This window comes from Paroedura picta, chromosome 7, assembly GCF_049243985.1.
Source record: "Paroedura picta isolate Pp20150507F chromosome 7, Ppicta_v3.0, whole genome shotgun sequence".
Taxonomy (NCBI): Eukaryota; Metazoa; Chordata; class Lepidosauria; order Squamata; family Gekkonidae; genus Paroedura; species Paroedura picta.
The window spans coordinates 78,359,322-78,373,902 of NC_135375.1; the positions used below are offsets into that span (position 1 = coordinate 78,359,322).

Sequence of the window (14,581 nt, forward strand, 5' to 3'; positions counted from 1 at the left end):
TTTACCTGATGACCCCCCCTTTGGAATTCTGTAAAGCAGAGGTAGTCAACCTGTGGTCCTCCAGATGTCCATGGACTACAATTCCCATATATTCATCGGAATTGTAGTCCATGAACATCTGGAGGACCACAGGTAGATTACCCCTGCTGTAAAGGACCACTCATATTGAGGACACTATGCAATTATTAGGAAGCGGTGGTTTATAAACTAGGTTTTTGCATTTGCTAAATAAGATACATTTTTGTGCCTCTGGTTACAAAGGATCTCTAAAAAAAACCCTACTAAAGTTACCAAATCACTTTTGGGGAAAAGGGTTCATGTTAAGGGGCCTCTTAAACTTGACATGCCCTTGGCATGTCTTAAACCAATCTTTTACACACACACACACACACACACAATTAATCACTGCACAGCAAATGCTTTGCAATTTGCCCCTCATTTATATTGAATATATATTAATTCCCTTTCTTTGCTTTTTGCAATATACACTAAACACCCTTAATGAGGTCATATGTTTTCTTGAACTGGTTACTAGCCTCTCTCCCACAACTGTGATTGATAAATTCCATTTTCTCTATTTTTCCATTTCATTATATAAATTATTGACAGCCATTGAACAAACATAATTAAGCCTATATAAATTCAGCATATGATTCATATGACTGAATAATTTCCCCCTCATCTAAGCTCCCTGTCTGTCCAAAACTAACTTCCTGTGAGAAAGATCTTAGTTGTGGGTCCAGGTGAATCCAGCAAAATATATTATCAAAAAGCCAAGTATGCTCATCATGTATATTTAAAAATATCAGGGGGCCGGGTACATCAGGCTAAGGTAAATATTTCTACATACAGAGAGCCAGCATTGTGTAGTGGTTAAAAGTGGAGGCCTCTAATCTGCAGTACCCTGTTTGATTCCCCACTCCTCCGCATGAAGCCAGCTGCATGTGCGAGTGTCTTTGGGCTATTCATCGTTCTCTTAGGGCTGCTCTCAGAGCTTAATTCACAGGTTATCTGTTGTGTTTAGAGGAAAGGAAGGTGGTTGTAGTCTTCTTCTCCTATGTGTGTAAAACCACAAGTGTGGAGAAATATGCCCAAAAGTAGGAGTGCAAAGGTAGTCAGGAGAAAAGGAAACGCTGGAGGAGGAGAGCAAAAGTCAGCAACCACCAGTGGGAAGGAAAACTAAGTGGGTGAGGAGGTGAAACATCAAGCAGAAAAAGGTGCCAAGCCAAAGATGAGGAAGAGATGGTATGGAAGCACTGTGGGCAAAAGAGGAAACAAAGGCTGGGGAAAATAGGAATAAATTAAAAATAAGGGAGAGTGAACGAGTAGCTGGGTGAGAAGAGTAAGAAGGAGGTGTGTTGATCAGCAGAGGGAGAGAAAGAAAAATGTAGGAGAAACAAGCAAGACATGAATAGAAGGTCAGGCAAGTGTGTGTGAGGGAGAGATTTTCCCTTCTCTTTGCAGGTATCCAGTTGACATTCTGTTAATTCCCTTACAGCCTAATTTGGTCCCATAAATTTTGAAATTAAAGCTGATTTCAAGTATAGCTGGTACTGGATTTGTTCCTACCTTACACTGAAATGGGTACTTTCTCACAAGTTGTCTCTTTCCCACCATTTTCACATACTGGCTATCTGATTTTAGCAGAGCCTCATGCAGTATGATCTGTCCTTGATCCTGTGAGAAAACCACAAACTAAAATCCACATCTCTTCTTACCGTGCTTAATACCAGACCTCGCCAAGTTGAGAGCCTGGTGAAAGGAAATATTCACCATACAAAATATAGCAAAATTATCCCATGAAATGGTAACCACATCAAAAAGTAACATTACTATTAGGCCAATGAAGGGGTTAGTGATATAATCAAAATCTCACAGGTAGGGATCCAGGCCAGGGAAGTGACAGCTCTTTTTGAGGGTCTCAAGAAGTGAATTAGCTGTGAATGACTGCAAATAAACTTCTTTCATTGTGCTGCTGAGTAACCCTTGGGTGGTATTCCGAGGAACGGAGCTATGATTCATTCCCTAATCGCGAAAGTGTATTTTAAATAGTTTGATGAATACCGCAATACCATTTGATTTGGCACAAGTTTTATTTGAACATTAGTTAAAATGAACATTCTTCTAAAACACTATGACTTTTTTTGTCAAAAGCCAATGCCTTTCCATTAGCCATACAAGTTCACATAGTCTGTAATTTCTTGGGGAATAACAGAAGCTGAAATATCTCTAGCAACAGAGTAAAAGTAATCTTTGTTCAAGGCTCACCAAACATTTCCAGGCCCAAAACTGAATTATTTTGTTCTCTTGCTTTCTTGGGGGAAAAGGTACAACCTAATCTTCCAATAGCTCATGACTGCTTACAATGAGGAAAAAATATACATTTAAAAAGCCCAATCTCTACCCCAAAGCAGAAAAGAAACAAACACACAGCCCAAGCATAAGACCACAAAAACCACCATGGAAAACACACACACACATCCCCCAAAAGGACCAATTGTCAAGGCTTAATGAGGGCTGATAAGGAAGGAGACTTCTTAAGGAGTCCATTATGCAGGATGGGAACCCTGATGGAGAAGGCTGTGGTGTGAGTTATGAGGAGGTTGTCCAGCTGCAGTTAAAGCACCAGCAAAATAAACTGTTTGGCTGAATGGAGCTGATGCATATGCGGATACAGATACTGGCCATCCTTCAGATATGTGGGTCCTGGGCCATAAAGGACTTCTAAGTATCACAGAAGCAAACTGGCAAATAGCTATTTCAGTGCTGACATAATACAGACAGTCCCCTTGCTCAAACCACCAGAGCAAATGAAAATAAGGTGCCTTGCGATTGCAGCCTTTGGCCTAAAACAGTGTCATTTGTATGTGGCTCTTCTTATTCTATCAGTTCACAGGTACGTTCTACTCTAGAATTCCATCAAAAAGTGAAGATTCCAAACCCAAAAAATGTCATAGGGGTTGAGAATGTTCCTAAAACTCATTCCTTTTTTGAGCAGATACACTATAGCTGAAGCTAACATAATAAAATCAGAGTCCAGGAGCACCTTTGAGACCAACAAAGATTATTCAGGGCGTGAGCTGTTGAGTGCAAGCACTCTTTGTCATAGTGTAGACAGCAGGGATTTAATCAACCTGGTATCTGACTAAAAGCTCCATGCAGATTCAGCCCAGTATCTCACCCTATTTCACAGGCTGGTGAAATGCAACACCATTTAGTCATCCTGAGTTCCATGGCTTTGGATATATATGTGATTTATAATTATTTCATTATGTAGAAGTAACTCCACCTTCAAATGAAAAAGCATTTCCTTTTTTTTTCATTTGTTTATGAACTTCCATGGTATCCTGGACTGAGCAGCAGAGGAAGAGATTGGAGGCCCCCCACTCCAGTGTTTCCATTTCTACCTACCAGCAGGTACTAGAAGATGGGGGTTTAACCTGTGATTCTTGGGCTGTGAGGTTCCACAAGATTTTATTCTATGGTGCTTTCACTGGGTTTTCTTAATTTTATTCCACTATTCATGCTGCTGTTAAAATGTTAGGCGCTAGCTACTTTGTGTTTTGTTTAGAGGGTTATTTTTATGGCAAGGCTTTCTCTTCCTCTCCCCACAATAGACACCCTGTGAGGTAGGTGGTTATGAGGGAGCTCTGAGAGAACTGCTCTGTGAGAGCAGCTCTACGTGAAGCTGCTTTTTAAATATCCTGCTTTTCACTACCCAAAGGAGTCTTGGCTTACCTTACTTTCCTCTCCCTACAACCAACACCCTATGAGGTAAATGGGGCAGAGAGAGTTCTAAAATAACTGCTCTGCCAGAACAGCTCTAAGAGAAGATTGGGTTTTATGTCCTGCCCACTATCCAAAGGAGTCCCAAACACCTATCACCTCCTGTCCCCACAACAGACACCCTGTGAGGTGGGTGGGCTGAGAATGATTTGAGAGTTCCTGAGAATAACCCTAAGAGAACTGTCACAGGCCCAAGGTCACCCAGCTGGCTGCACATGGATGAGTGGGGAATCAAACCCAACTTCTCCAGATTAGAGGCCCCACTCCTAACCACCACACAAAGCTGGGGAGGGGGTAGTGAGGGGACAGGTAGTGACAGCATTCTTGATGGAGAACTGTAGAGGACAAACTTTTACACGCCATTTTCAGTAAGGCAGCACCATTCAGAATTATAACCAAAAAAGCCTAATGTAATGCCCCCCCCCCCCCATTTCTTACTGCTTCGGCTGCATACTTCAACATATTGCACATGGTTGTGATTCTTAATCACTTTTGATTGTTTTCTTAAACAACATAAAAACTCTCTTAACAGTTCATAAGGGGGAGGGGTCTGCCCTCATAAATCACCAGTGCTTACAACCACATTAGAAAATTTGGAAGCATGAATCTATAACAGGTCAAGTGCCAAATGAAAAAAAAAAGTATTTATTTTAGGGAGTCTTGGTACATGATTTAGAGGATGGTAAATCAGGTTGTAATACTTTGCTGAAGAGAAAGGTGAAGGGAGGTATATTTGCTGACATTCATTCCAAAGCACTGCAGACAAGTCGTGAAAAAACAATGAAGAGATAGGGTAGTCTTACAACGAATTTTCTGCTTTCCTCTCCTTTCTTTAAGCCAGATGTGGAAACGGCTGCTGAGTGCAGAGCGTAGCTTTTGAACACTGGGGGGAGCCAGGGTCTCCATCGAAAATTCCAGTGACAACAATCCGATCCCCTTATAGGAGTATGGGCAATTTAGACTGGAAAATACACAAAGAGCAAACAGTATGGCTTAATTTGTTGTAACCAAGCAGAGGGTTTCTAGAGCTTCTGCCTCTCCTAAATGAAGGAAACTCCGTTCCTCAACTGCAGCAGTACAAACATTTAAATATGCATCCGTTTAAAGTTTTCTTCATTTGGCCAAGGAGGCATGCTGGTAGAGAGAATGAAATTAAATGGCGCAAAATAAAAATGGTCTGGAACATTTTAAGAGGAGATTATCTGATGCCTTACCTGATAGTCTCAAACTGGAATAGTGAATTCCTGGAGATGCAGCAGATGTACTGCTTGCGAGGATGATAAATAAGCCATGGGGGATGGTTCTCCTCATGCACAAGCATGTCATCTTCCAGAGAGAATTGTTTATGTTTCTCCCAAGATACTAGAATGCAGGAACACCCCATGAAGTTGGTGATCAGTAGATTCCAGACAGGCAACGGTGACTAGGGCAGAGTCTGCACACTTACTTTGTTTATTCCATTGTCAATCCTGTTGAATTCAGATCGATTTGACCTCGGGTCTTCATCTCCCCCCCCCCATTGAAACAGGAAAGTGTTCTGCACATGGTTAGGATAGTTCAGAAGGGGGGTGGGGAGCCAAGCCTCTTTCTTTCTTTTCTTGAAGGGGGGGGGGAGAGCAGCCAAGCAGAGAGCCTCTTTCTTTTCTTGGAGGGGAGGGGGAGAAGGTCGAAGAAGGCAGAGGAGGGAGGAAAAATCCAGGACCGAAAGAAGTTGAGAGAAATTAGGTGCTTCTCCTTTAAGGCAAGCTTGTCACATGACCAATTGTGGCCTATCAGAGGTTCTCTACCACGGAGCTTGCTTTCAGAAACCGGATTTGAAAAATATTGAGGGTTAAAAGCACTCTAAGATATCGCACAATAAAGGTAGGCTCATTCCGGATCAATCCTTCTTGCTGCAGAAAGAAAATTTAAATCGCCCCAAATCCAAACGGAAATTGCATTCTGTGTAGAGGGCAGGGACTGAATCAACCTGGGATTGGAATAAAAGCTCCGTGCAGTTTACACCTAGGAGGATATAGTGATGGCCAAAAGCATTGACAGCTTTCAAAGGAGATTAGAAAGCGGCATGGAGGACAGGTCTACTATGTAGGGTTGCCAGATATGGGTTGGGATATACCTGGAGATTTTGAGGGTGGATCCTGAGGAGGAGGGGGGGTTCAATGGGAGGATAATGCCATAAAGACCACCTTTCAAAGCAGCCACTTTCCCAAGTGAACTGATCTCTGGTTACTTGGAGATCAGTTGTAATCCCAGGAGATTTCCAGATAAAACCTGGAAATTGGCAACATTATCAGTGGCTCCTAGCCATTGCAACTAAGAGGCAACTATTCAGTAAGCCTATGAATACCAGTACTGAGAGGCAACTTCAGGGGAAGGCCTAGGCCTCTGTATACCTATATGTACACGTAGCAAGACCATTGTGAGATCAATTCCAGAAGCTGAGACAACCATGTCAATCAGGTTCCTCCTGAATTTACGATTGCTTTTGGTGTCTGGACCAAATGGAGGGAGATCTGGCACATATCTTGATTCTTAGCCTCCTAGTGGAATAGAGAATCACTGGAAGGCATTAGAACGAGATAGACACAGCCATCTACTCCTTGGCCCACTGCAGGTTTTATCTCTCGCCCTAGTTCCTTTTTATCCCACTCTCTCTATAGAACTCAGGACAGCATCCAGGCCCCATGAGCCTCCCTTCTCCTCACGCCGACTGTGCAAGATAGGGTGGGCTGAAGAAGCTTGATTGGTCCATGATCTTCATGGCAGAGAAGTTTGCCCTCTCTTTTCCCCTGGGCTTAGCCCCATATTTGACCACTGCACTGCACTGTTTCAATCACAAGTAAATTAACTTTCATGGTTTTCCAGGTCTTATCCCTCATGTGCTTTTGGGGTTTTGGATCGATAAAGTTTTCCAAGTGTTGAAAAGAAACCGAGTCACCAAAAGAAAACCTAAACATTCTGGAGGCTGGCCACGAAATTCAGAACCCGGCTTCCCCAAATCCCTTTTATGCACCAGCTTTTCTTCTCAGTTGGTACAAAACAGTCTTTGAGATTAATCTCCTCCAAATAGTTCAGGGTCTAGTTAACACAGGAAGACTCAGCAGGCATTCTGAGCATGATGCTGGTTGCTCAAAGGCAGTGATGCTGAACCTTCCCTGATTCCAAAACAGGCACTATCCTGTCGTGATCCACTACTTTGGTAAGAACAAAACCAGAAGCCTGAATGACATTAGAATCTCAAGCACTGTCCTGTTCAAAGATTTCTTTTGCAACACAAATCCTTTTTTTTTTAAAATACCGTGCAAGGTAACCTTGGACATCTGGCAGCCATAACTGTGAATTACCCTCTGCCCCACTGACTTCCATCTCAAAACTCTTTTTTTTTCCCCAGGGGGTGTCATAAGCAGCCACTCTGCTTGCAAGAAGCCTGCTACATTACTGTGGTAACCCTTTTACAGAACAGATTTGCTTAGATAGCTGGGGCAGACTCCCCAAACGATGGACTTTCCAAACAAACATACTAGATTGCAGAAAACCCTGCACTGACCTCATCTCCATTCAGATAGCCCACACTTCGACGTGGAGGGAGGCATCTGCTGCAGATTTAACATTCAACAGTGGTTCTGGCATCACCGCTGCTTCCAATTTCTCCCCCCCCCCTTCTCAGTGCAAATAAAGTTTTATGGCTACAGGCAGAAAGAATTCCCGCACCATCACTACCACTGTTTGAGTTTGCTAGCTAAATGAATCCACACAGGCAGAGAGGCACCAAAATGGGGATTATTTTTCCTCCAGCAAAACTCACTCTCTGTATCAAGAGTCAGTAAAGCACAGAGAGACAAAGAACAGAGAGAAAACAGATGTGTTGCTAACCTTTCAAACAGGAAAACTGAGGATGGATGCAGATCATCATTATTTTTCCCACTGACTGTTAACTTTTTAGGATTGCCATGGGGTAGGCTCCACAGGGAAACTCTGTTTGTGTGAAGAACTTGTATATGCCAGTTGGCAGCACAGAGTTTTTCAAGCTCTCTGGAAGCCTTCTGGATTCAGGGCCAGAATCTCAATCAACCTTTTGCATATAGGCTGAGCCTCTTAGCCCCTTCCATGTGGGGAATGGGAGGGAGACGTGCCGTGTAATTGTACCTATGAGAACAAATCCATCAGCAGACTTAGTGCATATGCCACGTGGAGAAACCAAGAGGAGAAACTGAGGCAAATCACTTGAGCCATCGCTTGCCAGGTCTGAAGCTGTAGCGGTATGGGACATAGTTGCCAACCTCCAGGTGCTGCCTGGCTCCCACTATTACAACTGATCTCCTGGTCACACTATTACAACTGATCTCCTGGTCACAGAGATCAATTCACCTTGAGAAAAGGGCCACTTTGGAAGGTGGACTCTATTATACGCCACTGAAGTCCCTCCCCTCCTGAAAACCCACCCTCCTCAAGTTTCATCCCCCAAATCTCCAGGTATTTCCCACCACAGAGCTGGCAACCTCAGGCATGGGACAATATGTGGCACTGCTTCATGACCTAAGCACAAAGCAAGCTTGGGAGGGTCTTTATGGGACTGTGCTGTGCAAACAGAGCGTCCTTGCAAGAAAGGGATACTCTCTTCACTTCAGTGGTAGATACAGTTTCTACCATTCAGCGAAGCCTATGTTAATATGCTGCATGCGTTCCCCAAATGTAAGTGAATGGAGAATCTTTTGATTGAAAGAAAGCTCTATGTAGACATCAAGGAAGAGGGTCATGCTCTAAAGTTCTGACACATCTGCTCATTAATTAAACAGGAGTTGAGTATCTGAAATACAAAGCATTCTTAAACTGTGTTTAACATTTCAGCCCTGCAAGATGTTAGACATAAGACAATGACCGGAAGAGTAGCTTTAATGAAACAGATAAGAATGCACTTAATGCCATCTTAAGTACTGCTACAGTTTGCTAAGCTTATTGCAGTCAAGGGACTTAGGAGAGTATAACTCTGCTTAGGATTCCACTGCAAGTGCTCTATTGGCCACAACACCCAAATCTTCATTCAACTAGGACTTTTGTTTTCAAAGGCAGATGATGTACAACCCAATCCTAATCATATTGACTCAGAAGTAAGTCTTATTTAGCTCAATGGAGCTTACTCCCCAGCAAGTGTGTTTTGGAGTGCTGCCATAGGCAGTGGGCAGCCAAACAGAATGCAATCACACAGGAGACACTGAATACATAGACTCAAGGTCCCAGGTAGGCCTGACTCCCTCTGTTTACTCGAATTCCTGGTAAAATTATGTAGCAAAGCATGCTGTAATAAGGTCACACTAGCCATAAATCAGTGGGTTTGAAGTCTAATATTTTTAAAGCATAATGTGTAAATCACACAGCTGAGATTGCAATCTTATGGTCAAATACTTTATCATAAACCCCACTGAACTTAGTGGGACTTAGTTCCAAGAAAACATACATGCAGAAAGGAAAGTCAGAAGCACAAGAGACAGAGGGCATTATCCTGGGGCGGGGAGAGGGGAAAGTGATTTTGAAAACAAAGTAATTCTGAAATATTTTTACAGAAACTCTCACTTCATTAGCCTCGTAAAACTTTAAATTAATTTCTATATTAACTTCTGCCATTTTGTGTCCATTTATTTATAGCTGTGCCATAGAAATATTGGCTGCAATCCTGAACACAGCTGAGTTATTTAAATTTCACTCCCTTCAGTGGAACATAAGCAGCCCAGTTATGCCCAGCACTGCAGCCGTTCTCAACACCCAGAGGTTGGATTCGATGGGTATGTATGTTTTTTTAAACACAACATAACTTAGCCAACTGCAACAGTGCTGCATTTTTAAAATGCTGTTCTGACCTGTTTTAGCCCTGTAATTCAGGGGCCCTCTGTTAAGGACAACCTTAGAAAGACACGGCATAACTGAAGTCGTGGCTTTCTTCCTGCCTCCCGTCCATTGTTCGCATCTGGAGAGCAGAACTGTGAGGGGAAAGGCACATCTCTTTTAGCTGTCAAATGGTGGGGAATGCTCACCTCATCCTTGAACTTTTTTTTTTTTTTGTAAATAAAGATGGAAATTGCTTCTCTTTTGTTTAAATAAACAGTGTACATATTTCCCAAGTGGAATGAGCATGCCTTTGCACAGGAATCATAAACTAGTTTTATAGTTCCAAAAACTATCATCGTATAAACTTCCCATTTGGCGGGATCATTATAGGCGAACAAAGAAAAAGGGTACGGTCCATCACAACCCCTGTTCGTTACCCCGGATTTCCACAACAAGAAGGAATAAAGTGAAGAGAGCTCTCTTAGTCTTTTAGGTAGCAAGAAGCATTTGTTTAGATTTCCCCTATTATGAAGTCTCTTCATTGCCTCTTTTAATTCCCCCTCTCCTGTCTAATACCATTTATGGCTGAGCACCACCTGCGTCCTGTCAACCCCCAAAAACATTCAGGTCCTCCAAGTCCATTTGCGAGAGTTACAGGTTTACGAAGCTTTGCCGCTCCATTTCAGGTGCTGTAAAAACATTGCCTCATTTAGCAATACCACAATCAATTATATGTTCAAAGAGACTCCACAGAGCAACTGCTTACTAATGCAGCTTCAAAAATTAAAAAATAAAATTAAAAAACCAAACCAGGTGCAGAGTTAATGTTAAATGGGGCCACCATGTACCAGAACTGCAGGCCACCCCTGAAGCTTTTTGGCAGCTGAATATGTACACGTGCTGCATTTCCTTTCCTAAGTTCACATATTTTGACTTTTAAAACAAGATAATAATATAAAAGAATACAAAAGAAAAGGAGGGACTACATAACACATCACGTATATCAAATCATCACACACTATCAGGTACAGAATATTAAATATTTCTCCCCAACATCCCCTTTGTTACAGTCCTCTACAAAATACAATAGTCCTTACTTTGAACATTTAAATTTCAGATTTCATAACTGATATATTTTACACCTATAGTATTAATTTCATCATAACTACATATTGTGTTACATATTTCATCATTTCTAATTACTAGCCACCTTCCAGTATACCCAAGTTCAAAAGAAAGTCTATTATAGAATATTTTGTTCAAAATCTATTTCTTTATATCTTGTTCTAATTCTGCTTCTGCATTATAATACATTGCAATACATTTCTATACAGTTTTAAACTCTCCTAAGTTTGTCTCCTGTTTACATAATAAACAGTCCACCTATCAAATTCTGAAATCTCAAAGAAATTGTTAATTTTGCCATTACTACATAATCGGCAAGTCTATTTTCCAATTCTTCAACGTACATATTCCATTTTGCTGCATAGATTATTCTAGCTGCTGTCACCATATAGTCATTTAGCTCTTCCAAAACTTTTGGTGATTTATTAGGCAATCTACCTTATAGCGTGCTCTTAGCTTCCTTGGGGAATTTAAAATTTTAATATAATTCTGTTGGGGGGGGTAATTTCCAACATTTAGGATTTCTGCCATTTAGGATCTATCCTTCTTTAGATTTAAAACTCCATTCATGTCTCCAAAACTTCCTCTTGCAATTCTAACCTAATTTTTTTTTAATGCAAACAAATTACCTTTGGCATTGTTTGGTGCGTACATTGTCCCTAGCATACACACCTTTCCTTCAGGCAGTTTCATTTTTAAAATTAAATATCTTCCCTCTGGATCTTTCAATTCTTCTATTACTTCTAATTGTAAGTTGTTTATATAAATAGCTACTCTGCACTTTCTGTCTAAGGCTGAAGCAAAATATACTTTACCATTTTTTATTATTTAAAATATGTTCACATTTCTTCTTTATGTGGGTTTCTTGTAGGCATAAAATAAAAAGCATTTTGCTTTTTAATATTTACTGATAGTATTTTTAAGTTATCCATTTCGTCCCAACGTTGATGCCATGGCCATTTCTTCTCTTGAGCTCTTCAGTCAAGTTTGTTTTGTATTGCCTCATTTTACTTCAGTTCCTCCTTGTAGATCCTTTATTGGCAATTCTTCAGCCAATAGCTTGGCTCGTTCTTCTATTTAATTACTTTTCCTCCTTTTTAGAAAACATCGTATTTTCCAGTGGCATTTTATTTCCTTCTCTCTCAAAAAGTCAAAATCTGTCCCTTTCCTTGTTAGGAGATCTGTACTTCTTTTTCTGCAACTTTAAATTCTCTTTGCTTCTTTAGTATTGCATCTTGTGTTTTCTTATGACTGAAGTGAACCAGTGTATCTCAGGGTAACTTATTCTTGAAGTCTAGTCAATGTTGGGAAAATCTCCTTGCATCTTAAATAATCTTGGAGAAATTCCTGCAATCGCTCTTCCAAGTTTAGCCTTCCAAAAGCTTATGGCATGCCTCTAAAATGCATTTTATTAGAATCTTGGAATCTTGTTTTTCTAGATAAATATCATTTTCTTTTAAATTCTTTTAAATAATCTAGTGTTCAGTCTTGTAGTTTTGCATTAATCTCTGACAGTCCAGCCAATAATTCATGACATGCTTCTTGAATAGTCTTCTATATTCTTCCCTCAGATTTTTGATCTAAATATTCTGAATGTTTTACTGAGTTCTTTCCTCAAAACATTTCATTTGATTCCTATAGTCAGACCACTATGGCCTGAAGGCCTGACTCAGGATACCACCCCCTCCCTGTGTGGCTGACAGGTGTGTTTTCTCCCCCCCCCCCACCCAATCAGGAATGATTCTTCCTCCCTAAAATCAAAGGACACAAATCACTAGGGGCCCGATCTAGCCGCCTGGGCTTTGGAGCCAATGAAAGTCTATGGCACCATAAACTATAATGGGAATATTGGAATTCCTGCCTTTCCTGGGGCCTGGGGAGCTGGGGGTTTGAGGTAGAGCCAAGAGGTCCACTTCTAGGGGCTCCCGAAGAGGGTGCAACATCCCTCCATTATATCGTCTAGATAGTCCATTCCATAGGATATAATGGAGGGATGGGGGAAGCCTCTTCGGGAGCCTCTAGACATGGACCCCTTGGAGTGATCATTCTGAAATTTGGAGGAGAGTCAGGAAAGGCAGGATCACAAGCACAAGCTACTCTGAAGGTTTGGAGGCTCTACCCACCCCACCCATCCAGGCCCCGGGAAAGGCGGGAATGCTGAAATTCCCATTATAGCATATGGAAGAAGGGAATTGGCTGCCTGGATTGATAGGCAGAAGAAAGTCATGTACAAGGCATGTGGCTCTCTTCCACCATTTCCAGCAGTACATGTGAAGGGTAAGGAGTGCAAAAGGAGCAGACAAGGCGAGACAGGAGAAAAGGTGAGGGATGGCTGGTACACAAGATAGCATTTAGTTCTTTGCCATTCCGCTGGCAAAACACTATTTTTACTGATGTGCAGAAATTCCCATGGAATTTCAACCAATCTACAAGTGACAGAAATCAGTTCCCCTGGGGAAAATGGCTGCTTTGTCAAGTGAACTCTATGGCCTTATTACCTACTGAAGCCCCTCCCCAAACCCCTCCATCCCCAGACTCCACCCCCAAATCTCCAGGAATTTCCCAACCTGCAGCTGTCAAAACTATCCAGAGCTCATCTTTCTCCTGATTGCTGATGGCCTAAGCCTGCCATCATCTTCCAGAGCCTCATTAGCACAACTAGGACCAAGCTCTGGGACTTATCTTTCCCTAGGTTGCTTATCATGTGGGAGAAGGCAACAGAAATGGCTTGCATCTGTCATTGCTTCTCAGACCCATCCCTCCAAACCAAATTCGAATTCCTGAGGTGCTACTATCACTACCTGGGCTTGGCTTAGCTCCATGATGGATGGCATATAATACCTGTCCACTCACCACCTATACCCCCCCCCCCACACAAGTAAATGTAAAACAGTCTGTTCTGTGAAGCAACCACACAAGAAGTCAAATTCATGGAATTTCCTTCCTTCTGGACAGGGATTGGAACAGTGACCAAGTGTCTCATGCAACGCCTGTGAGGAAGCATGTGAGGAAAGTTACTATATGGGGACTGCTATAACCACTAAAATATGAGTCACATGTGCAGCTCCAAAATAACTTCACTAAGGATTTTTCCAGCTCAGGAGAATGGCATGGGGTGGGGGGGGAGGGGGCAAGAGCACAAGCAGAATTTGTCCCCTTCTGGTTTTTAAAAGGCAGCTCCCAGCAGCTGCTATACGGCTGTCAAGAACACACATTGGGGCCAAGGAACCCAAACCCAAGCCACTAGAAATTGTATCAATAACTTGAGGAACAAGGATGAAAGGCATAAAATACTGATAAAGGAGAGATCACTGGAACACATTTACCCATGATTCATTGGACTGAGTTATACATGTGTGTCTGTGTGTGTGAATGCTCATTATTATTTATTGGACTATTATATTCTGATGGGTAAACTGGAGGACTGCAGACTAGATTTTTCAGATGATTAGGTGGATAGGGAACTGGTTAGAAAACTGGATGCAAAGACCAGTTGTCAATGGTGCTTCATTGGAGGTGAGCAGCAGGGTGCCACAGGGCTCATTACTGTTTAATATTTTATCAGTAATCTGGAGGAGGGAGTGAAGGGACTACTCATTAAATTTGCAGATGCCACCAAATTAGGAGAAGTAGGAACCCCCCCGGAAGATATAGAGTTCAACGAGATTTGCACATGGTGGAAAAGTGGACAAATGAGAACAAGATGCAATTTTATAAGGAGAAGTGCAGTGTTCTACATCTGGGTCACAGAAATGAGAAGTAAGAATAATGGATGGGGGAAACACTTATGGGTAGCAGTATGTGTGAACGACATCTTGGGGTACTTATGGACTATAAGCTAAATATG

At 41.9% G+C, this 14,581-nt stretch overlaps 1 long non-coding RNA gene across 1 annotated transcript in view; it reads right to left on the minus strand.

Moving 5' to 3' along the window:
- Positions 1-2,226: 2,226 nt before the first annotated feature.
- LOC143841832 (uncharacterized) overlaps positions 2,227-14,581 on the minus strand; it is a 36,164-nt gene continuing 23,809 nt past the window's right edge. The window contains exon 3 of the long non-coding RNA XR_013232879.1: positions 2,227-4,747. This is a non-coding gene — a long non-coding RNA (uncharacterized LOC143841832). The remainder of the gene's footprint in view (positions 4,748-14,581) is intronic.